This window comes from Dipodomys spectabilis, unplaced genomic scaffold, assembly GCF_019054845.1.
Source record: "Dipodomys spectabilis isolate Male_0828 unplaced genomic scaffold, ASM1905484v1 ptg000362l, whole genome shotgun sequence".
Taxonomy (NCBI): domain Eukaryota; kingdom Metazoa; phylum Chordata; class Mammalia; order Rodentia; family Heteromyidae; genus Dipodomys; species Dipodomys spectabilis.
The window spans coordinates 167,574-190,497 of record NW_024871039.1 but is presented as its reverse complement, the minus strand read 5'-3'; the positions used below and the strand labels follow the sequence as shown (position 1 = coordinate 190,497).

At 43.6% G+C, this 22,924-nt stretch overlaps 1 pseudogene; it reads right to left on the bottom strand.

Annotated features, from left to right (window-relative positions):
• The window catches only part of LOC122095797, a 156,793-nt pseudogene extending 146,937 nt beyond the window's left edge, over window positions 1–9,856 (bottom strand).
• Window positions 9,857–22,924: the final 13,068 nt, after the last annotated feature.

Below are 22,924 nucleotides of genomic sequence, written 5' to 3'. Positions count from 1 at the left end.
AGAAATGTATGACTATCTTCGGACATCATCTGTGACTTCCTTGAGGAGCCATATAGGACCTTCTCTGGATGTAATCTGTGGCTTTCTCAAGAGGGTTATCTGGAACCTCCTCTGAAGTCCATATGTGGCCTCTGTGAGTGGCCATCTGGGAGCTACTCGAGAGGTAATCTCAGCCACATTGAGAGGACATCTGGGACATCCCTTGGAGGTCATCTAACACTTCCTTGGGAAGCCATTTGAAACCTCCATGAGAGGTCTTTTAGGGCCTCCTAGGAATGACATATGTGACATCCTCCAAAGATCATTTGTGGCCTCCTCAAGAGACAATCTGGGACATTCTCTCTGTCATCTGGGACCTCCTGTAGAGGTCAACATTGAGAGGCATGGGAGATGTGGGTTGTCTGTGGCTATTGGTCTGTGTATGTATGCTGATAGTTCTGTGTCCTGTATGCACCTGTTTACTCCTTTTCTCAGGATGGGAGAACAAGGCCTAAAGGTGTCATATCCAAAACATATTCGCCTCCAGGTTTACAGAATTCCTCAGAGGAAGATGCACTGATGTACTCTCTCTCCTATTCTTTGCCATCATCACCTCTAATGTTAAGTCCTCCCATACCAAAAGTGGTTACTTGTACCAATCTGAGGTGGTACAATGTGGTATGTTACCCTTATTACCTTTGAGACAGGAACATGGAGGAGATGGTGGGCAAGCCCCATTTCTAATATATGTTCCCTTTACAACTAGTGACCTGTATAACTGGAAACAGCAAAATCCATGCTTTTCAGAAAAAAGGGGCTCATTACTTCGTTAGAGACAGTAATTTTCAAACACAAGCACATCTGGGATGAGTGTCAGCAAATTTTACAGTCACTTTTCACCTGGTAGAAAAGGAAGTGAATCCTGCTTGGTGACTTGAAGGTGGTCCTTCGACCAGAGAGTATCCCCACTATTGAACCAGCAAGTCTTTGCACAGACTTACCCAAGCTGAGACTAACAGCAATTGAGGTATGGAGGTGCTTACCTATTATTGCCAGGTTCTGTTAGCAGGGATACCGCAGTGGCTAAAAAGCCAAATCATCAATCTAAGGTGGGTGAGATTTTACAGTTCCCCAGTGAGTACCCTAATGCTTTTCTGAAACTTCTCCCAGAAGCCTATAGGATGTATAGGCCTATAGATCTTGAAGCCCTGGAGAATGAAAGAGTCCTCCTAAATATGGCATTTGTTACCCAGACAGCCCCAAATATTAGAATAAAGCTTCAAAAGTCAGAAGGTTTTGAGGGAAAAGTTTATTCTACTTTGGAATTAGTCATCCAGAGGGTGTTTGTTAACAGAGATACCTGGGAAAAAGAGTCTAAGAAAAGGGTTTGAGTTTTGGTAGGAACAACAGAATAGGGATCAAGAAACCCTTGGCAAAGACAGTACAATTCATTTGCAAATGGCAATAGGGAACCTCTAGGACTACATCAGTGTGCTTATTGCAAACAAAATAGACATTGGGAAAAGGAATGCCCAAGGAGGAGAAAGATAGAAAATGACAGGTTAATTAATCACATTAACCACCTGGAAAATATGTTCATATATCTGGAGAAACATGCAAAGGAGCTTGGGGCTCTGAATTCCAACTATGTTTAATTTAAAAAGCAGCCCTCTGAAGTTAAGAAATGTGGCAAAGAAAAAATTCCACCATTCTACCTCAAAACATAGTCTTATAAAAGACTGAGTCTCCAATATATACCAGTCAAAACCCACTAAGAGACTGAAAGCACATAGAAGAGCACATTGGAGAAAACAGAGAAAATTATTTGACGTGAAGAAAAGATTTAAAGATATAAATTAAGAAATTGTGCGAGTCAAAAAGGAGAAGAAAATCCTAAAAAGAACCTAGAAAACACTCAAAATCAAATGAAATTCAAGTACATTAGCCTGGGTGAGCATGAGGCAAATTAGGGGACCACAGGTCAGAGGCAAACAAGCACAGGACAGCAATGCTGCCATCCTTCCTAACCACAAGTGAGGCCAAGAAGAGATCCTAATGCTGCATTAAGAAACCATCGCCATGACAAAGGAGCTGGACCTGATATAAGAATGTATTAGGCTGAAGTACATGTTGATTATAAGCTTTGAAGAGTGTCACCAGAAAGTCAAAGCAACAGAGAAAGAAGGAAAGAGTAGTTAGCAGAGAAGACGGGGAAGTGCTGTGTCATAGAAGAGGAGGCCAGGAAAAGTGAACTGGAAAATATCAGGCTCAAGAAAGAGATTGGTACTATTCAGAAAGAGTTAAAGGACCACATGCTCTGACAGAGAGTGCCGGGGAAAGGAAAAGAGCATTAGGAACAAAAACAGAAGAGCTAAACAAACAGTTGGAAGATCTGTCACAAAAATACACTGAAGTGGAAAACTAGAAAGAGAGACTACTAGAATAAAAAGCCAAAAAGACTGCTGAGATCTTCACCATAAATGTAATGCAGAAACTTCATGTCCCAATGGAACAGGTGGAGGTGGGAAAAATTACCTCTCAATAGCACCTTTGTGAACTTAAGGGAGGAGCTGAAGAGCAAGCAAAGGTGTTGTGAGAAGGAGCAGCAGTTGGCTAGTCAAAGAACTCTCCTGTGACCCTGCCAAAACACTTGCAGGTTAAGGAGCACATTGAGAACTAGAGTGGGATCACGAAAGCAAGTTTGAGAGAAAAGGAGAATAAAATGGAAGAAGACTCCAAGGTTCAGAGTACAATACAGGAAGTAAAGAAACTAGAGACCCTAAGATACAGGGAAACATCTGAGCTGATCACGTAGCTTGGGAGACCACTCTAAAACCAGTTGGTTCTCTAGAGCTACTAGTTGTTAAGATTAAAAGAAGAAGCGAACACAATAGTAATAAGTGTGCAAATGTTGATACTGAACTTGTGAAAATAACATACAGGCTCAAGCTTTCTGTCAGTTTACATAAAGATATTTGCACCCAGGTAAATTGAGTGAGGCCACTGCCTAAAACTTCTGAAACTAGTGGGGCCTCAGCCTGACAATTCTTTGTAATGTGTGTAGGTAATTTCCATCAGGTAAATGCTGAAAAGCTGGAACCTATGGAAAGAATTCATATATGAAGAACCTCAGATCATGAATTTGGGAAAGTGGACTCCACAGATGTAAAGCCTGGAAAGTATGGCTATTGGTATCTGTTAGTAATAGTGGACAATTTTTCAGGCTGAGCTGGCTGAGGTGTGTACTAATTCCTTGATTTGGCTTACCCTTAGATTTGGGGTCCAAAGATGGCCCTGCATTTATGGTCCAAGTTCTTAATTATTAACTAACAACCTAGGAATAAATTGGAAGTTACAATCCATTTATAGACCTTAGAGTTCAAGGCACTAGAAAGAATGAATATGACCTTAAAGAAAACTAACTAAATTAAATAAAGATACTGGCCATGGCTACGTAAGCCTCCTCCACTTTGCTCTCCTTTGAGCTAGATGTAGCTTCTATGTTAAAGGATTTAATCCCTTTGAAATACTTTAGTGTAGACCACCCCCTTTGGTTCCTAAACTTGGGAAGGTTATATTAACAGAAATGTCTAACTACAGACTGCAGGCATTAAAACATATTCTTTTATGTACCTATCCTTTGGTAATCAAGGCCCACTGGCCACCTAAGAAAAACTCCACCTGAAAGGGAGGGGCCAAGATGGTGATGGAACAGCAGGGAAACACCTCAGCTCTCTCCAACCAAATACAGAGTTTGGATTTCAATGCTCTGTTTCTCGAAATGACCCACAAAAAAGGCAATTACTCAGAGAGATACAGGAAGTGAAAAAAGAAAAGGGAAAAACCTACACAGACAGTAAAGTGGGAAGACCCTTCCCCCACCCGTTGTTGGTGATGGGGCTCCACACTAAGCAGCTTAATTGGTGGGGTTTCATGCCCAGCTCCTTAAGTGGCCAGGCTCTGGACTGTCTGTGGACCACACACTCACAAGCATCCCAAGGCTCTCAGAAGACTGCCAAGAGGTGGTGCCAACCTAGAGAATACAAGCAGAAATCTCAGAAGGCAGAGCCAGCACGAAAACTCGCCTCACCCTCCCAGGCATAGCACCTCTTCCTGGCTGGTACAAGCAGCCCAATCCATTAGTTAGTTATAATCGTAGGCTTGAGCCACTCTAGCTCTGGCCTCTTAACCTTCTGTTTTATCTAGTAGCTGCTAATTTCCTCTTACCTCATTTCTGGGGCTTGAACCCAAGGCCTGGGCATTGCTCTTGAGCTTTTTTGTTCTACCCTAGGGCCTAGCCACTTGAACACAGCTCCACTTCCAGATTTTTTTTGGTGTTTCACTGAAGATGAGTCTCACAGGTGAAAATCTATTTAAAGAGAACAGTAAAACCAATGTAGTTAAACAATTGTGTCAGAACAGGAGCTCAAAGGACCATACTTTGAAGAAAAGGTGCTGGATTCATGGACAGAGACTATGACTTTCACCTTCCTTAGATTTAACATAGTAGCAGATACATAGAGACACTAAATAAATGTTGCTTGATACCAGTTCCATTTTGTGTTGCTTATATTAAAACTAACTCACTTTGTGATTGTCAGTTTGGAAGGAAACTATCTTGTAGAAAAGCTTATAGGCAAATCTCCAACATCAGGCTAGGTTCTCAAACAGAACTTGAGGATGAAGCACAGGCACTTCACAAGCTGGGCCATTTAGAGATGAGGCAGAAGATCTTGCTGGAATACAACCTGGCCCATGTCCATCTCAAGCAAAGCATCTGGTTCCCATCTGTTTACTAAGCTAAACCTGCACAGAGATACTCTTTGAAGAAAATCTCTTTACAATTGAACTATAGACTCATGTTATTTGCCAATTATCATGTAAGAAACAATGGCCTCATCCTGAAAAATACTGGCAAGGATCACCTTAAGTAGATGACCAAAGATACATCCAGGCAATGAGACACCAGAAATTGATATGACATAACTGAGCTTTCTCATTCAGTTATAAAATTAGGCACAAACAAACAAACAACCCAATATATGCCTAGCTGGATTCCAGTGGCTCACCCATGGAATTCTAGCCAATAAGGAGGCTCAGATCTGAGGATGTTGGTCCAAAGCCAGCCCAGAGAGAAAAGTCTGTGACATTCATATCTCCAGTGAACACCAGAAAACTGGAAGTGGGTGCTGTAGCTCCAAGTGGTAGAGTGATAGCCTATAACTAGCTCAAAGAGAGCACCCAGGCCCTGAGTTCAAGCCCCAAGACCAGCCAAAATAAAAAAAACACCCACCCAAGTCACACTGGGAGGCTTCCCACAGGATCAGTAGCTGCCCTTTTCAAAAGTGTCAAGCTCATACTAAAGAAAAGACAGTGGAAATGTCACAGACAGGAGGAGGTAGAGGAGGTCTGACAGATCAAGGGAAAGCAGGATCCTGGATGGATCCTGAGTGGGAGTGCCAGTTATGAGGCTTGAACTCAAGACCTGGGCACTGTCTCTTAGCTGTTTCGCTCAAGGCTGGCACTCTACCACTTGAGCCACAACTTTACTTCAGGCTTTTTGATGGTTTGTTGGATAGAAGAGGCTCACAGACTTTCCTGCCCAAGCTAGTTTTGAAATTTAATCCTAAAATCTCAGCCTGCTGATGAGTTAGGATTACAAGCATAACCCAACAGCGCCAGCTATATTTTCTGTTTTATCTTGCAATAAAAATAAGAAGATTGTTTTCAAAATACATACTTGGGAGGGAACAAGGGAAAGGCTCTGCTTGTACTGTTGACTCTAGCCGTTTTTGTCTTATGCTACAGCTGCAGGGCAGGCCACATGGGCAGGGTGTGGTTCAGGCACAGGCTCAGCCTGCCTAGAACAAGGAGGTAAAAATGAGGTGTACATAGTTCTGACAATAGCTAGTGGTCTTGTTTGGCCTTCTAGTGTAGAGAGCAGAAGGAAATAAAATGAGGAAATAAAATAGTTGAGGGCACAGTATGTAATCTCATTATGCCATGACAAGATATTTGTTCTTAACCTGTCAAGCAAAAGAGAAAAGGTATATGTTTCTCATCAAGGATTGATACCACCTCAGTGGTCACTTCTCAGTCCTCTTTGCAAACAAATCCCAATTTTGTCTCATCATCCATTCTGTTGGTTTCTGTGTTTACATGGGATGTCTGGTGCTGCAACAGCCAACTTGGGATGATGAACTTTAGCCTGTGGAGAATATACCCAGTATGGTCAATTCAAAAGATGGTAGGAATATAAATATAAGAAAACAGGCTAGGTGCCAGTGGCTCAGGCCTGTAATCCTATCTACTCAGGAAGCTGAGATCTGAGGATCATGGGTCAAAGCCAGCCCAGGCAGGAAAACCTGTGAAACTCTTATCTCCAATAAATCACCAGAAAATCAGAAGTGGCCCTGTGGCTAAAGTGGTAGAGTGCTAGCCTTGAGCTGAGTTGCTCAGGGACAAAGCCCAGGCCCAGAGTTCAAGCCCCATGGCTCACAAAACAAAAGACAAAAAAAGAAGACAATACTGAGCCACTGAATTAATGAATTCTACAGTCTCCCTTGTGCTATGGTTATTATTTTTTTCTTTTTTTTTCCCAAGGCTGAGGACTGAACCCAGGGCCTTGCACACATGCCAGGCGGGTGCCCTTCCCCTGGCTAAACCCCCAGCCCCACCATGGTTATTATTATGTGAAATAATAAATCTTCCTGTCACTGAAATGAGTTGGGCCTTCTATAATTACACCTAAAAACAACCAAAATTATGCTTGAGTCCTAAGCGAAAATAAAAGGCATCTAGAAGTAATACAAGAAGAAAAATATAGGTGAAAAATAAAAATAAAGGCTAAAATGCATTAGGTGCATAGGGCTCTGAAAAATCTTCCAGGCCTGAAGAAACTCACCTGGAGTTTCAGAAGCCAGCTCCAATTTACATTTAACCATCTAAGTCTAGTTGCTATCAAGTTCTTATAGGCAGTGATCCCTGAGAAGAGGAAGAAAAACGAAAGGGAAATAAGATTAAACAACTGCCAGTGGAAAAACCAGCTGTACATGATCAATTTCCTTCCATGGAATCTCTATTTGTCTGAAGAGAATTTCTTCATCAGATCCCTGGCCCCAAGTCAGAGACAGGTATATGAGGAGGAGACAGGACAGGGCAGCCTAAAGATGGACAGTGACTCATCTGGAATGGAAGAAAAAGCTAGCATGTGGCAGAGACTGAGCCCAAAGCTAAGCCTGACTCGATCCAGAACCTTCCCAATGCACTGTCATGCCAGAAATGAAAGCCAAGCTGCAAAGCCACCAAGAGCTGCTTCTAAGCCATTCTGAAAAGTGCCCACATTCACCCAGGCGTCTCACCAGAGACCCCAGGTATAGTCCAGCAGAGCACTTGAAAGCAGAAACCCAAGAAGCAAAGCAGGTGGCCTGCATCCAAATTCAAGAAATGTAACTCATTCAATTGTCACTGTGGCCAGGCCTGAGATTTCCAGTCAGTCCCCTACACTCTAGCCTGAGGACAGTACCTATTAGGATGAGACCATATAAGACACGGATGAAGGCCCTGTCTGACTGCCACTGCCATGAAGAACAGCATTATAGATGGGTGCTCATGGCGCATGCCTATAATCCTAATCAGGATGCTGAGATCTGAGGACCATGCTTTGAAGCCATCCTAGGCAGAAAAGTCAATGAGGCTCCTTATCTCCAATAAAGCAACAAAAAAGCCAGAAGTGGAGCTATGACTCAAGTAGCAGAGTGCTAACCTTGAGCAAAAAGCTGAGGGACAACTTCTATGATGGTGGTGTGGGGAAAGACTATTACCACAAGCCCCTTTAGGACAGGTACTCTCACTTATGCCCATTTCCTTCAGAGCATTGCATAGCCCTCACCTTACTGACTTGCCTCTGCCTGTTTTAACACAGGATATTCACTTGGCCTGTCTATCTTGCAGCATCCCTAGCAAAGCAGCTTTTTCTCTGGGGTTTAACCAAGGAGCCAATACTGTCTGTGATTGGTTAACTGTGCACAGTCCAGAATCAAGGATACCTGGGGTCCATCTGGCTTGGCCATCTACTGTTGTAGCTTACAGCATATTGTTCAACACTTCTGTTTTCTTATAATAGTTCTTGCTCATGGGTCCTAACGGTCACAATAAAATAACTAATAGGGTTACTTGTGTACACACACACACACACACCACTGCAACAGTACTACAAGAGAAACAAGGCAACTCAACAGGGAGCTTTAGGATTCAAACATCTACCATATCCTAAGTATTTCCTGTTTCTTCTTAAGTAATTATTAATATTATTCCTATTTTGGTGCAAGTACTGGAGAGTGAACTCAGAGCTGGGACACTGAGCCCCACTCAACTGGGGACTGAACTATCCCTAAGCTTTTTTGTTTTTGTTTTTTGTTTTGGGTCTGGTCATGGGGCCTGAACTCTGGGCCTGTGCACTGTCCCTTAGCTCTTCAGATCAAGGCTAGCACTCTACCACTTGAGCCACAGCACCACTTCCAGCTTTTTTCTTTTTTTACTGATGTGGTGCTGAGGAATGGAACCAGGGCCTCATGCATGCAAGACAAGCGCTCTACCACTGAGCCACCTTCCTAGCCCTTCCTTAAGCTTTTTCTGCTCGAGGCTAGTGCTATACAATTAGAGCCATACACAGACTTTTCTTTCCAGGCTTGCTTCAAACCAGGACCCTCAGATCTCAGACTCCTGAATTGCTAGGATTACAGTGGTGAGCCACCCGCACCTGGGTGCAATCTGTTTTTTTAACTTGAATGTTTTTTATATCTATTAGATATGGAGATTGGTAATCTCTGCTGCTCTCTTTTTTTCTTAGCTGTATTTTCTTTTTCTTAGCCCCTTCCTTAAATGATTCTTTATTTTTTATTTATTTGTTTATTTTTATTTATTTATTTTTTGGTCAGGGGTCCTGAACTCTGGGCTTGGGCACTATCCCGCAGCTCTTCAGCTCAAGGTAAGTGCTCTACTGCTTGAGTCACAGTGCCACTTCTGGGTTTCTAGTGGTTTATTGGAGATGAGAGCATCATGGACTTTCCTGCCCGGGCTGGCTTTGAACCATGTTCCTCAGATCTCAGCCTCCTGAGTAGCTAGGATTACAGGTGTGAGCCACTGGTGCCCAGCCCTTAAACAATTCTTGTAGGAACTTCATTCCCTATCTGGTAAGAGGAACAATAATTTCACCTACTAATGAGTAGGTTGTCACAGCAGTATGTGAGCATGAGACCTGGCATATAATAACTACTTACTGAAACAGGCATGACCTGTAAGGGCAGAAAGAAAAGGAGCCAATGAAGGGGACCCCAGGAGTACAAGGCAGCTCTTCTCTGATAACACTAAGAGCTCCCAGAGGACAGGGATAGAATCCTCAGATCTATGACCCCACATGGACAATAGGCTGATTCTCTACATAACTGATGTCACAGAGATCTTAGTACCAAGAGTGGCTCCTTTGTGCCAGGACAGGAAGGAAGGAAGAGGACAGGGGGGCCCATAGACAGGCAGCTCCTGAAGCATATCACCAGGTGACAAAATGAAGACAAGAGTATAATCAGGAGACCATCACATCCTCTGCAAGCTTCTCCCACCAGAGGCCAGCAGCAGAGGAAGGCAGACAGCCCACTGTGGGTGAACATGAGCACCACACTGGGAAGGCCCAGAATGGTGAACCAAAGAAATATAGGAAGGGGAGAGCTTTGGAGATGTATATCAGCTCTGACTTTTACCAATCTTGAGATTGCTCCTCATGGGCCTCAATTTCCTTATCTGTACAAGGTGGAAAATTATCATCTTGATCAAATACAGGGGAGCCCTTGTTCCACAGAGAGACATAAATGGTAGTCATGTTATGGAGATTTTTTTTCTGAAGGTAAAAACTAACCTCCTAGCCAGATACTAGTGGCTAATACCTGAAATCCTAGCTACTCAGGAGGCTAAGATCTGAGGACCATGGTTTTCAGCCAGCTCAGAAAGAAAGGTAAGTCTTTGAGACACATAGCTCCAAATAACCACCAAAAACCCAGATGTGGAGCTGGGACTCAAGTGGTAGAACACCAGCCTTGAGGAAAAACAAACAAAAAACAAACAAACAAAATCTCCTGGCCTTGCATTTAAGACCTAGCCCTGCATTCAAGCCCTAGGATCCGCAAGAAGGAAAAAAGGAGGAAAAAAAACCTCTGCTCAAACAAGAATACAAGCTAAGAGGTTTTCAGCTGAATGCAACTAAAATAAAAATGGGAGAGCCCGTTGTTTCCTGAGGATGACTATTTATGAGGCCAATTTCATTTTCAAGTGCTAATGAGTCCCCACAGCAGACCCATGTACAGCCTGGAGTCCAGAAGAGTGGGAAAACATCCAACCCAAACTTTGTGGAAGCTCCAAGGACACTTGTGGCGCTCAATCAGAGTGTAATGATCAGAGCAATAATCTAAATAATGAACAAGATAAAGTGTGGTGGAGGGGAGGAGAGAGAAGATACAGGTGGAAAGGAATAGTAACTTAAGTTTTTTGTATTTCCTCAAGACAAACTTCTGTCTGGAAGAGATTAATTCCATATATATATTAATGTGGATTACTAATTAATGAGTTAAAAAATCCTTTCAACACAAGAAGTGCTAAGAAAATGCTTAAAAATAATGAGTCTCTGGGTATGCCTCCAAAAGAAATATGCTAGCTTCTGTAATTTTCTCTCTCTCTTGTAACATTTAAAATGTTATGGTTTGCCAGGCATTGGTGGCTCCCGCCTGTAATCCCAGCTACTCAGGAGGCTGAGATCTGAGAATCGAGGTTCAAAGCCATCCCAGGAAGGAAAGTCCGTGTGACTATTATCTCCAATAAACGACTAGAAAACCTGAAGTGGCACTGTGGCTCAAGCAGTAGAGTTCTCCCCTTGAGCTGAAGAGCACAAGGACAGTGTCCCAGCCCAGAGTTCAAGCCCCACAACCAACCATAAAAAATATTATGGTTTGAAGGAAATGGAAGGGAATCATGGAAATTCACTTAAAGCACAAAGTCAGGAAATTGGAAAGCCTGGTCAGGTAACTAACTTCCTTGTAGTCCTATGAACACTATCAATGCACATTCCCCAGTGCGCTGAGAGCGCTGTTGTACACATCTGAGCTGCAGTTCATTCTTGGGATACTTGAGTACAGATGATGTCTTGAGTGTCTTCATAGCCCTGCCACACAACACTTTACCAGGTGCACAGCAAACAGTCAATAATATGTTACATCACCAGGTCTTCTCAAAAGAGATGGGCATGCCTAACTATGCAGGAAGCTGAGATCTAAGGATAGAAGTTCAAATCCAACACAAACAGAAACATCAAAGAGACCCTTACCTCTAATGAATCAGCAAAACCCTAAATTGGAGGTATGGCTTAAGTGGTAGAGTACCAGCCTTGAATGAAAAAGCTAAAGGACAGCACCATTGAGTTTAAGCTCTAGTACTGACACAGAAAGAGATAGATTGGGAGGTGGGGGGGGAGTAAAGTTTAAAAAAGGAAGAAAAAGATTTTTGGCATTGGAGAACTATGAAGGCCCATGGACTAGGTGATCAAGGTCAAATTGACAGTGAAAATACATCAACTTTGTGCTAAGAATGGCATTTACTTCTCTGGTTTTCTCCTCCCAAATCCATGAACTTCAATCTAAAATCAAAAACACATGAGATGAATCCCAACAGATTCTAAAGCATGTCTGACTAGGGCTCCTCAAAACCATCCAAGCTGCCCCCAAACAAGGGCAGTGTCAGAAGCTGTCACAGCCAAGAGGAGCCCAAGAAGCCATAGCAACTCAATGTGAAGAGGTTTCCTGGAAGGATTTTACAGAAGTAGAAACAAGCCTGAGAAGACCCAGAGCCCAGCTAAAGTCTCACAGACAGAGCAGGAACCCCAACCTTCCCTCATATCCACTTGGTGAAAAGATTCTCACTGACAAGCTGATGATGCTTTCTTTACATGTACAGTGACAAGACCTTTGTAAATTTGTCACTGAAATGCAATTCTCAGAAGTGGTGCTGTGGCTCAAGAGGTAGAGCGCTGACCTTGAGCTGAAGAGCACAGGGACAGTGCTCAGGCAAAGAGTATAAGCCCCACAACCACCACCACCAACAACAACAAAAAACAACTAATAATCCTAAAATGCAATTCTCCTTCTCTGGAAACCCCAACTTCTCTTGAACACAAGTCCTGTATAATTTGGCACTGAAGCACCTCATGGACCTCAGAGCATCATGTAGCAAGAGTCAAAACTGAGGCCCAAAGTGGGAGCCAGTGTTTTCCCAATTTCTAGTTTAGTATCTGGTGCTCTACTTGGGCTGATGCTTCAACACTGGCCAGATCCAAAACTCTCCCTTCTATCCTGCACATACCAAGAACCAGTTTAGGACTCTGGGATAAATTCCTGTCAAATCCCAGCTTCTGGTCTTTGCTAGCATTGTGGCTGGTGTGGTGCAAGGACATATGTGTGGAAAGTGGTTTGGTATTTAGCTACATGTCCTTTTGCCATGGGACAATATGCCAGGGCCACACAGAAAGTCCATTCCTGTCAGGGTAAGGATCCAGACATAAACACACAGCTTTCAAGGGGCTAGGAAGGTGGCTCAGTAATAGAGTGCTTGCCTCACATGCATAAGAACTTGGGTTCAATTCCTCAGCACCACATAAACAGAAAAAGCTGGAAGCAGATCAAGTGGTAGAGTGCTGGCCTTGAGCTGAAGAGCTAAGGGACAGCACCCAGGTCCAGGGTTCAAATACCAAGACTGGAAAAAAACACACAAAAACAAACAACCACGACCACAACAAACAAAAACAGCTTCCAACTAGGGTGTGTGGAAAAGGCAAAGTTCTGCAGGCTGGCGAGGTGGCTGCATTTCCCCTGTGTGGGCCCCATCCATCAGCCTCCCTGAGGGATCTCAGCTACTTGTAGGGCACATTTTCTAAATGTGAACCTGTTTTTCTTATGAGAATCAAAGTGCTCCAACTTACTGCAAGATCATAAATACTCAAAAGTGACTGTTAATAGCAGTGGCAGTTTGCAAAATACCAAATGGCAACAAGAAGTGGATGTCATAAGTTACATTCTTTGCTCTCCCATGTTCACAGAGGTGTTATGCAGGGTTGTTTTTTTTTCCTGGTAGTTCTCTTTTTTGTTTTGTTTTTTAAGTGATGAGATCTTCTTTCAAGTAGGTTCACAGGGGCTCCCTGGGACTTCAGGCAGTACCTTGAATATTACTTACTAGATACTAAAAAGAAAACCAAAGAAGCCTACAATTCCAAGCCTAAAAGCTAATTTAAAAAATATGCCTAATATCCCAATGCTAGTGACTCATACCTGTAATCCTAGCTACTCAGGAGGCTAAGATCTTTAAATTATGGTTCATAGCCAATGCAGGCAGGAAAATCCATGAGACTCTTATCTCTAATTAACTAGAAAGAAATGTAGGAAGTAGAGGTATAGCTTTCGTGGTATAGTGCCAGCCCTGCATGAAATAAGCTAAGTTTACCATTCTTTTACACATGAAAAAAATCAGGTCCCAAAAGGTCATTTGTCCAGGCCACTCACCTACAGGACAAATTGGGAGATGTGAACAGAAGGTATCTAACTTTAGAACTCAGGGCTTGGCTCTCACCCTACTACATTCCCAGTCAAAGCAGACCAAAGAAGGATGGAGGACCTCAGCAAAAACCATCCCTGTGGCCATGTATTGTGGTACTCAGGAAACAGAGGCAAGAAGAACACTAAGAGTATGAGGTAAACATGGATACATAGACAGATCCTGTCTTAGAAAAACAATCCTTGTGCACAGGAGCAGCCTAGTGGCTATCACATTATGGGAACCTGTCATTATTAGCTCAATGAACAAAAGGATAAACTTAGAAAATAGCCAAGATCCCTATAGGAAATGGTGGACATAGAGGCCTAGTTTTGCCACCCACTGTCTTTTTGGCCTTTGTTCCTTTATCACTTAAATGGTGCAAATACCACCTTCTCGTTGTTAAGACAATTTTGGTGAGCTCACATACGTGAAAAGTTCTTTGAAAAACACAAAGTGCTGTATAAATTGTGTTATTAATGAAAATCTCTAAAAACTGAGTCAAGTTGCTAAAATTCATTCTCTCAGATCCCTTTTACAGAGGCAGAAAGTGAGGTGAAAAGAGATGAAAATAACTTGCCTAAAGTTCCAACATTGAGAAGGAATGTCACATACATGGCAGGAGGTCTGGAGTGTCATTTGTTCTTCCTGCCCTCCAGTCCATCCTGTTTACCACTGCACACACACATGCAAATACACACACACACACACACACACACACACACACACACACACACACACACACACACACACTCCCCTCTTCAGCAAACAAAGGTGCTGGGCAAGTAATTGCTAGGCCTCAGAAGGAGGACACTAGCACTTCTAGGCTCACTACATTTACAACACTGCTGTGACCTTTGACCAAGAGGAGAACTTTCAGCACTAGAACAGAGCTTCTCCCATACAGATAACATTGGGGAGAGCAAAGGGTCAGCAGCCCAGTACTACTGCCAACAGTAAGGAAATAACTCCAAGTTCCTCGTACTTGCAGAATCCTACACACTAGACCATTTTCCCCATCTCCTCTATTTTCTGACATTCAGTAACATTGTAGAAGGATAAGTTACAGAATCCTAGAATCAGGGTTCATAGGAACTCAGATCCTAAGGATTGCCTACTCTAACTCCTCCCATCTGGCATTCCAATTTCCTCCAGTTTCAACTTTGAATTCTTCCAAGGATGGGGAGCTCACTACTTCAGGACCAGCTGACACTCCCCCACACTTACCCAGATTGCATGATAGAGCAAGCACACAATGTAGCAGGGATGAGGTACATGAACCTTCCTCAGGACTAGCCACAGGGTAGAGAGGCCCAGTACAAAGTGACAACACAGCACCTTTTGTTCAAATATTAATACTTTCCAGATAGCAACAGGAGAAGGTTAAACTAAGAATAAGCCTTTTCCTGCGTCAGCCCTAGAAATTGAACTCAGGGCCTGGGCACTGCCCTGGAACTTATTTTGCTCTAGGCTAGCACCCTACCATTGAACCATAGCACCACTTCTAGTGTTTTGTTGTTGTTGGTTGTGGGGCTTGAACTCTGGGCCTGGGCACTATCCCTCAGCTCTTCCGCTCAAGGCAAGCACTCTACCATTAAGCTACTGTACCACTTCTGGTTTTCCAGTGGCTTACTGGAGATAGGAGTCTCATGGCCTCTCCTGTCCAGGCTCACTTTGAACCTTGATCCTCAGATGTCAGCCTCCTGAGTAGGTAGGATTACAAGTGTGAGCCACCAGCACTTGGCCACTTCCAGCTTTTCCTTGGCTAACTGGAAATAAATGTCTCATGGACTTTCCTGCCTGGGCTGGCTTCAAAACAATGATCCTCAGGTCTCAGTCTCCTCAACAGCTAAGATTACAGGCATGAGAGACTAGCATCCACCCTAATTACAAGCCTCTGTGCCTCTGCATTGCTTCTGATGTTAAATTCAGTGGGCCTGAATTCATCTATTGGCTAATACTATTAGTCATTTCCTTAGTTGAGGTAATGATATCAATTTCTGGGGCATAAATGAGTTAACTATTTAGGAATCTTAGAATTCAGAGTAAACACCATTTTTGTGCCTCAAATACTACAAGTTGCATTTTAAGATGTGCACTGAGGGGATGGGAAGGTGGCTCAGTGGTAGAGTGCTGGTTTTGCATGCATAAGGCCCTGGGTTTGATCCTCAGCACCACATAAGAGAAAACGCCAAAAGGGGCACTGTGGCTCAAATGGCAGAGCACTAGCCTTGAGATGAAGATCTGAGGGATAAGGAGATGTGAGGGCAGGGATGGGAGGGGAAAAACAAAGGAGGAGGCAACAATACTTGATAAGAAATGTACTTATTACCTTGCTCATGTAATTCTAACCCCTCTGTACGGTATTTTCACAATAAAAAATTATTAAAAAAAAAAAAGACTAGAGGGATAGTGCCCAGGCCCAGAATTCAGGCTCCATGACCAAAAAAAAAAAAAAGTGCACTGAAATGCATGCTAAAGTTACACACTTAGGTACAGAAAGAGTTTGAGGAGTAATCTGTACATCACCTCATTCAAAGCTGCAGACTGCTCTTCAGCTGCTGGCTCCTGACACCTCTGCAGACCATGAAGGCACCAGGCAAGAAGAATCACAGCCATCACTGAGGCTGGAGCCAGTTTTGTGGGATCCAGTGTTGAGTTGCTGGAAGGCAGGGAGAGGCTCCTTAAAAAATATGAAATTAAGGCACTGTCAGAATACATCAGTAAGTGATGACATGTCACCCCATATGGACTGTCCCATTGCAAGATCCCCAGCACCACCGAAGAGGAAGATCCACCAATATATCAGATGGCCAACTGTTAAGAGATTCTCAGAGTGGAAGGAAGGGGGCTCAGGCCTATGGTGAATCTGACACTGGCCACCACCCAAACTCAGAGTGTTAAAAGTTATGGATTAGATTGAACTGGTAAAGAAAGTAGAGCTAGATCAGTACTGGTGGCTCACACCTGTCATCCAAGCTAGTCAGGAGGCTGAAGGCTGACAATCATGATTTAAAGGCAGTCTGTTCAGAAAAGTCCATGAGCCACTTATCTCCAATGAAACAGAAAAAAAGCTGGAAGTGCAGGTGTGGCTCAAGTGGGAGATCATCAGCCTTGAGAAAAAAAGCTAGGTTGACAAAGTGATGCCTGGAGTTCTAGTCTCAACTCCAGAAGGGGAAAAAAAGGAAGGAAGGAAAGGGGAAGGGGAGAGGGGGCAAGGGGATGAGGGAAGAGGAGGGGAGGAGGGAAGGAAGGAAGGAAGGAAGGAAGGAAGGAAGGAAGGAAGGAAGGAAGGAAGGAAGGAAGGAAGGAAGGAAGGAAGGAAGGAAGGAAGGGAGGAAGGGAGGAAGGGAGGAAGGGAAGAAGGGAGGAAGGGAAGAAGGGAGGGAGTGAGGGAAGAGGAACCCAGGACACAAGAACTGTCCTGGGATATGGAAGTGGCTAGTGTGGATATGAGACATTGAAGAGTTAAAAGTGGCTTCGTTTAGAAGCAGTATACCTTCTGCTGCTCATATTAACCTTGGGCCCACCTGAATTTCAGAAACCGTCTTGTTTGTGCTGAAACTGCTAAACCATAGATTACTTGAACAAAGCTACTTTGAAGTCAGGCCCCACTTTGTACTATAGCTGGCCTTGGGTCCCCACAAACTTCAGGAGATGACCAAGCTGGCCCAAGATAAACAGACCCTGTGAATAAACCCAGACCACCAATTATCCCAGCTACAGCTTATCAGAACCCAACTGGCCAGGAAACTCCCTGCTAAGATTTAACTGCTCTGGAATGCCCTTTAAGACCCAGCCAGTTTGATAACTCCCTACAACACCTTATTGCCTTGGAATGCCCTGCTGACACCTCTTGTTGCCTTAAATTTGTCAGTCTGTGATTTCTTCTTTTCTTCTCCTTTTATCCCTTTGTAGTTTTTGCCTTTATAAACACTGTGAAATTTCAGCTTGAGGCTTCCTCCTAAGTTCTGCTGAGTCAGTGTGTGGGACAAAGCTGGAGCTGCAGCCCGCCTGAATAAAGCCTTGCTTTTGAAGTGATCTTCTTGGTGGGGGTCCTGCAACAGGCGTACAACAACATGAGTTTTGAGTTCCAGCCAAGCCTGGGTGGGAGAAGCTACTCTGCCTGCAACCTTTTTCTCACCAATGCCCCAAGCACTATTGCTTCTCCATATATTTGCTTATACTTGCTTTCTCTAGTTCTGAAGACAGAAATCAAACCCAACTCAGCTTAGCACCTGCTAGCTAGGAGCTTCAATTGTTTTCTCCCCAAGGTATGGGGGGGGGGTTATTTCCATCAGGTCTTGCCATTCTGCTCCACTGTAACAGCCCAGCCTTGATGCCTAGCCCTGAGGGCAGAGATGGGCGAACACCCTGACATCTTGATTGTCCTTTTCAGAAACATGGCAGGCACTTGACCAGTCACAAATTGATAGTGACTGCTACACAATGCCAGAGGTGAAGAAGGGCTGGGGTACAAAGACTGACTGGAGTAGCATTCTGAAAAAGCCATAATCTCTGGGAAGTAGAAGTGTGGCTCCAGTAGGAGAGAACTAGTAATGTGCAAAAAGCTAAGCGGGAAGCCCTGAGTTCAAGCCCCAGTACCAGTACCAATCAATCAATGAGAAAAGAGGTACAATATGCTCTCAGTGCCACTGGTGACATGCAGGATAACCCAGCACCAGGGCTTTGGTGCCACACACTGTCTCTAAGAAGCCAGCAGAGATAGCAGACACCATCTCCTTTTTGCTGAGCTTCCTGTAACACAGACTCTTGCAGGAGCAGCCTAAATTCATTTCTTTTTCATTTCCTTGGAACACCACTGTTGCTAAACTAGGACAAATCCTAGAACAAGCCACCCACCTGTAAGGCAACATGGATTTAACCTGACATCAGGAGATCTCATCTGAGAGCATCCAATTATCAAAGCCAAAAAAAGTTAAAAAAAAAAAAAAAAAAGCCCAGGACACAAAGGATAAATCTGGAGTGAAGATGTGCTCCTTCTCGCCAGGCCCAAAGAAACATAGGTCCCATGGTTTTCCTTACTTACAATAACTAGTATATGTCAGGGACAAGCAGAAAAGGTCAAAAGCTATGTACATATGACCAAATAAGATGATGTCAAGCGAAATGAACCCCAAGATAGGGACACAAGTTTTGTCTTTTTCTTTCTTGCTATTGTTTCTAACGTATTTATAATGTACCATGTGATTTTTTTTTGTTTCTTTGTATGTTACTCCCCCAAGGTATACCCCCTGTTTTCACTGTATTTGATGTGAATGCCCTGTATCTTGTATATACAGTTTTCTAATTTGGGGAAGGAAAGGGAAAAAACAAAATATTTAAATAGGGATACAGGTTGAACCATTGTAACAATGAGATGTACAAGACACTATGTTGAAAAATGAACTTTACAATTTAGGCGTGGGTAGGGGGTGTGGGGGTTATGGAGTGTATTTGTCTAGGTGGGAAGGAAGGGATGGTAGGGGAAAAGCAAAGGAGGAGGCAGCAATGCTTTATAAGAAATGTACGCATTACCGTACTCATGTAACTCAACCCCTCTGTACAGCATTTGTACAATAAAAAATGTATTAAAAAAAAAAGATGTGCTCCTTCTCATCAATAATGCTCTTAAGGTGTTTTCATATCTATTACTTCAACTATTCTTATAAAATTTTCCTGAAAATACTCCAAATTATAGAGCTCAGAGATAATTGTCCTCATTATACAGATAAGGGCATTGAGGTTCAGAAAGGCTCAGAAAGTGGGTTGGTGCATGGTTCAAGTAGTAGAGCAACTGAATAGTAAGCAGCAGGCTCTGACTTCAAATGCTAGTACAACCAAAAAAGAGACAGAGGAAGGAAGGCATGGAGGGAAGGGGAGGGAAGGAGGGAAGGGGTCAGGGCTGACATGAAAGGAGGGTAATGAATGATCCCACACTCTAACCACTCTACAATATTCTCTATTCTGCATTCTAAAGAAATTTGAAAGAGGGGCTGGGAAGATGGCTCAGTGGTAGAGCGCTTGCCTTGCATGCCTGAGGCCCTGGGTTCGATTCCTCAGCACCACATAAGCAAAAAGAAAAAAGCCGGAAGTGGTGCTGTGGCTCAAGTGGTAGAGCGCTAGCCTTGAGCTGAAGAGCTGAGGGACAGCGCCCAGGCCCAGAGTTCAGGCCCCACAACTGGACCCCACCAAAAAAAAAATGAAGTTTGAAAGAATGGTTTGATAGTACCTACTACAGTTTCAACTGTCAAGGGCCTTTGCTTGCTAGGCTGGTACTCTACCAAAGACTGGTACTCTACCACTTGAACCATACTTCCAGTACTGCCTTTTCCTGTTTTTTTCAAGACAGGAGTCTATTCACATCTTTTTTAAAAAAATTGATACTGGTACTTGGGCTTGGACTTAAGGCCTTGTGCTCTCACTTGTCATTTTTCCTCAACTCTGCTGTTCTTGAACCATACCTCCACTTCTGGCTTTTTAATAGTTAAACAGAGAGAAAAGTCTCACAGATTTTTCTGCCTGGGCTGGTTTCACACTGTGATCCTCAGATCTCAGCCTCCACATTAGCTAAGATTATAGGCATGAGCTACCAATGTCTACCTTTTATCTATTCTTCTAGAGCAGCTCCAGGGACTCCTTGAGATTTATCTGCCAAGTAAGAAAGTTTTATTCCTAGTAAAATTCTGTCCCCATGTTCTCAGAGCCTGTCACTACCTCCCCCACAGCCTATGGGAACCTTGTCCCAGACTCCCTATGTTAGCAAAATGAGCTCCCTTCCCATAGTTTAATACACTCCTTCCCCTCTCCACAGCTGAGCATGCTCCCTTCCTAGGCAACACTAGGCCCATTTAAAAACACAGTAAATAATCAGCCTCCACAAACTTAAGATGGCACTCCTCTGGAGCAGCTACAACCATATAAGGCAACAAGAGCCCCTTAGTGTGACCTTCAGGTCTGGGCAGATGCAGGGCCTCTTATCTATTATTTGGACAGCAGCCTAGTCTGCCATGATGAAGCCCCTGACCCTCATATCCACACCAGGGTCACTACCTCCTAGTCACTTGTATCACCTCTTAATCCTCCTAGGTTATACAGGTCACTTCAGAAAATACCAGATGATTCTTCTCACTGCTACCCTGTGAGAAGGGGTCTTGCCAGCCCCCCTCCCAGCAATAAACCTACCTTTGTTCTCTGTACCTACCTGTCTCGTGGTTCTCTGACAAAGTGCAAATACTGCTCTTTTTACCTAAAAATCATTTACCATCCCTCTAAATTACCTATACTCCCCAACTCCATGGTGCAGAGTATAGGTGAAGTGATTTTTGTTTTTAAATCTCACTGGATTGTGGGTTGATCACCTCCTATGGTTCTTCCAACTACAAAATAGGATGAGTATATCTTTGTCTCCAGTTGGTTGATCTCAGCAGACTTAAACCTTTGGAAAGAAAAAGGGTTTCTCTTCACCTTATGTGCTTTTCAGAGACCACTTACTATCAGTCTGTTTAGTTCCTTAACAGTATTCTTAATTGTTGGGTGCCACTGGTTCACACCTGGAATCCTAGCTACTCAGAAGGCTGAGATGTGAGGATGGCAGTTTGAAAACAACCTGAGAAGTCTGTGAGACCTTACCTCCAATTATCCACCAAAAGTCAGAAATAGAGATGGGCCTCAAATGGTAGAGCATCAACCTTTAAACAGAACTAAGCAAAAATACTCTGGCTCTGTGATCACACCCCAGTACTGGCACAAAACAACAACAACAAAAAAATCCGCAGTTCCAATAACCACTGTCATATTTATTAATTTGCTTGTTTACCACGTAGGTGTCTCTTCCACAAGAGTGTAAGGCACATATCTTGCTGGTTACATAGTTGGTACAACAATAAATGTACTGAATGAATGAATGAATGACTCGATCCATCAAACAACCAATGAATCAATCTTATTTGCATTTGACCACTGTCTAAAGCCCACAATATCTCAATTGCAATAACCAAATTAGGTACAATAGTCAAATAACCTCATGAAGTAGGATAGATAATAGCTTTCTATTTTTCTGCAGCATAAAAATAAAATTAGTGCACAGAAATGGAGGGACAAAGGATGAACAAAAAGCAGTGGTAAGCCTGACACCAGTGGTTCACACCTGTAAGCCTAGCTATTCAGAAGGCTGAGATCTGAGGATCATGGTTCAAAGCCAGCTCGGCCAGAAAAGTCCATGAGACTCTGATCTCCAATAAACCATTAGAAAACTGGAAGTGGTGCTGTGGCTCAAGCTGCAGAATCCTTGCCTTTATCTGAAGAGCACAGGGATAGTGCCCAGGTCCAGAGTTCAAGCCTCACACCGACAAAAAATAAATAAATAAATAAAACAGAGGAGAAAGCTGCAAATACATGAAGGCAGGAGCCAGCTCCTCCCTAGAGCCTCCCTCTGCTACCATCCATTCTGCTTTCAACTTTCTCAGACCTCTCTAAGAAGTCTGTCTCCCTTCTCATGATCAGTCATGGAGGAGAGCATAACTTTTCTGGCAGATGTAAACTTCTAGAGTGTACATCAGGGGCTGCACGTTGGATCCCTTGTGCCATTCATGATGTCAAGCACACAACAGGCTCTCAAATGGCCTCCAATTCTGTCACACTCCTCCCCTGAAGAGCTGGAGTCTGGTTCTCTTCCTGCACAGAGGCAGCATTTCAGGTATTATTTCTAACTAAATGAATAGAGCTTCTGCCCCGGCCCGCGGGGTCGGTCAACAAGGGCTCGAAGAGGAACTGACCTGAATGAGAGACAAACCAGACACGAGGAAGGAGACCAAGACAGGGTTCTGATCAAGGTCTCAAACTTTATTTTTTATACAGCAGTATATATAGCACGCTGAGCAGGGTAATTAGCATCAGCAGGTCAATAGGGTTGCTAGGCACCAAAACTGCAAATTATATCTTCCAAAAGGTGGGGAATCTTCAGAAGGTGCCAATCAGTGCTGTCAAACAGGACATAGGTAAGTTTTAAGGCTTAGTGGCTCTTTTTTTTTTTTTTTTTGGGTCCGGTCGTGGGGCCTGAACTCTGGGCCTGGGCGCTGTCCCTTAGCTCTTCAGCTCAAGGCTAGTGCTCTACCACTTGAGCCACAGTGCCACTTCCGGCTTTTTTCTTTTTGCTTATGTGGTGCTGAGGAATCGAACTCAGGGCCTCAGGCATGCAAGGCAAGTGCTCTACCACTGAGCCACCTTCCCAGCCCAAGGCTTAGTGGCTCTTATGTAAAGTGGTGGAGGTTCTTATGTAAAGTGGTGGAGGTTCTTATGCAAAGTGGTGGTGCCAAGC